Below are 3024 nucleotides of genomic sequence, written 5' to 3' on the forward strand. Positions count from 1 at the left end.
TGTTTAGGATGTATCTACCTTTGAATGTCATGAGCAGTAGAAGGAAGGTTAGCACATTTGCTGCAGTTTTAATCACCAAGTGCTCTGTGTCACTCAGCCATATTTTAAGATCAAGTGGCTGTAAAAGAAGGTATTTAAGCCTGTATGAGCATACTATTGCACATTAACAGGGAACAATTCCAGTGATTCCTGCAAAGACAGCTCAATGTTTGAAATATGGAGTGATTCAGCAGGAAGATCAGATTTCTTTGATTGACTTGGCATATAGGTATGGGAAGAAAGTTACAGGTAATTTGGAGAAATCTCCAGGAAGTCACCAACAAAGTTGAAGTTGACAAACAGATATTCTTTATTGCGGCACCTGGAGACACGGAGGATAACTCTTCCTAGCATTTGTCATCCAAGCATCAACCAGGCTGTGATTATATTGTCCTTAAAGCATACATAGCCATTAGATTACATACATATTCATTGAGTTACTTATACATTACATCATACTTCTAGAATTCCTCCTGCATGCACACTAATATGTGGTAATGGGCTTTGGGACCTCTGGTGGTTATTTCTTCATTATTATCCTCTTCATCACTTCGTTTTAGGATCATTGACATGTCAGTAACCACCAGGCTAGTTCTGGCCAGTTCTTGAACAATGCTTATCTTAGCCATTTCCTTATCTCTATAGTTGGTAACAAAGCCTTGAAGTTACCCTATTCTTCAATCAACCCCATTCTTCACTTGTGACATCTGCATTTGGAAGCTGATAGTAACCCTGAGTTGATGGGTTTGCTTCAAAATTCAGAAAGGAATAGAATGAACTGAAGGGAAGGGAAGGGGAAGGAAGGACCCTGTTCCAGTGTTAGAGCACCCTTAATGTCCAGGATAAACCTCCCCTGGCACATCTTTGAACCTTTCCCAGTTGTCTTATTTACTGCATACTGGAGAAAAGAGATCACTACCTCCCTCTCCACTTCCTCTCCTCAGAAAGGTGTAGAAAGCAATGAGGTGTCCCCTCAGGCTCCTTCTCTCAAGCTACATAAAGTGGATAATTACCTCTTTTAACTGTTACACTGAGTTTGTTGCAGCCCAAGATGCAGTTAACTCTCTTGCTGACCCCTGTTGAGCTTACTGTCAACACCTAGATCTATTTCCGCAGGTTTCTGAGCATTCTCAGACACTCCGCTCCCAGTTTTTATTTGCATCCAATATTACTCTGTCCTAGAAAACATTCCTGGCAGTGGTGGGATTTGAACCCACACCTCCGAAGAGACTGGAGCCTTAATCCAGCACCTTAGACCGCTCGGCCACACTACCTTGATAGTATTCAATGTCCACCAACTGTATCCCCCAACCACAATTCAGCTTGTTACAGGATGTTTTAAATGGCTCCTCCTAGAGTAAGAGGTAGCTGCTCCCTGCAGTGGACCACATATTCTGGTCCACTCATCCGCTATCAGGGAACATCAGCTGGAAAGTTCTACAAATATCTCCTTGCCTATGAACCTGTGACCCCTTCCCAAGAAAAGAAAGGGTGATGGTATAATTTTAGGAGTAATGAGTGCTGACTTTGCATTCAACTTTCTATTTTCATATTTTTGAAGCATAGTGAGTCTTGGGCAATGAAATATCTGTTCTTTCATACAAATACAGTTGTTGCAGTGTGTATCATGTATTCTAAGAGCAACCTATCCCAGTGCCTCACCACTCTCGCAGTAGAATACTTCTTTCTTACACTTAATCTAAATCTATGAATAAACAAAAAGTAAAGGAAGAAAATAGTATTTCATAACACCAGGTAGAACTGCAAATGATAGGGAAGGATTGTTTTTAAGGACAGAAGTGATTATGACTGATCATGTAGGCTCATTTCAATTTCAAGGCCACAACTGTGACCCACTGACAGGGATTTTCCACAGAAGCACATAGTTTGACTTTGTTGACATTGAGATATGGGGACTCTAACCTTGCCTTCAGGCTTGGCTTTAGTAGATATTCATCCTATACACAAAAAGTATGTGTCTGATAAGGAATTTCACTTCGTCTGTCTTAATTCTTACATCTTTGGTTCCCATAGTGTTGTTTTTTGCTACATTAAACAGTTTTTTAATATCTTGCACTTTCTCCCTGCAAAGTCAGTTAGAAGCTGTGATTAAACAACACCTCAATCCTTTTTTTTTTAATAAGTACATAGATCTCTTAAAGGCTCTCAATTAACATTAATTATTTTTTGTGTCTCTGAAGGTTTCTGATGTTCCACAATTTTTCACCGTTTCCATCCATTGTAAAATATGGCATTAGAACTGCAGTACTCTAGTATTTATGTAGTATTCCCCTATAGGTTTGTTTCTATACCTGCAGGAAGAGGTAAAAACATCTTCCTACTTGCTACTTCCTCTACATGGAGTTAAGGATCATTATAGCTCTTTTAATCTTATTGCAGTTCTTTCTGAGGAGCTCTTGCAAATTGTTTGCCCACTACAGTCTTGCCAAATCAATCATTGCAATATGATTTCTCTTTTCCTAGACAGTCCAGAATTATTTCACTTCTTGTGAATCACAACACCCATCAAAAAGTATTTTAATTCTATTTTTAAAGAAATTTTATTTTCTGGAAATACAATTTTTATATAAACATTTGCAAGAAAATTTTTTTTTTTTTTTTTCCATTTTTCATTGTTTTATTACACAGAGTTCTTGGAAGGAGTGTTGATGGAGATCCAAAGTTCCAATGGCCTCAGAGATTTCTATTAAATAGTAAAATTTGGGGGGAAGTTTTCATTTTATTTGTGTGTTCCTTTAATTACTAGTGCCATGGGAAAGATATTGGTTACAGTAAAGTATCTAGAACTGCACAAAATACAGAGAATTATATGCTTTCAAAATTTACTTTGATCATCTCAAGGTTTTTGCAGCATTGTTTTTATCTTGAATTGTCTTGACTGCCAATACATCATTGGTTTTATGTTCTTAGAGCAACAATAATGAAGAAGCTTGGAAATGGCATTTGAATTCCAATTGGTGTTTC

General features: G+C 37.9%; 1 non-coding gene across 1 annotated transcript; it reads right to left on the minus strand.

The window, feature by feature from the left end:
* Positions 1-1231: 1231 nt before the first annotated feature.
* On the minus strand, positions 1232-1313 carry TRNAL-AAG (transfer RNA leucine (anticodon AAG)). The gene has a single exon. It is a non-coding gene; the product is annotated as a tRNA-Leu (tRNA).
* Between the last annotated feature and the right edge of the window lie 1711 nt (positions 1314-3024).

This window comes from Pezoporus flaviventris, unplaced genomic scaffold (genome assembly GCF_033815535.1).
Source record: "Pezoporus flaviventris isolate CSIRO_AGI_PZ_B2104156 unplaced genomic scaffold, CSIRO_AGI_Pfla_v1 ptg000045l, whole genome shotgun sequence".
In the NCBI taxonomy this organism is placed as follows: domain Eukaryota; kingdom Metazoa; phylum Chordata; class Aves; order Psittaciformes; family Psittacidae; genus Pezoporus; species Pezoporus flaviventris.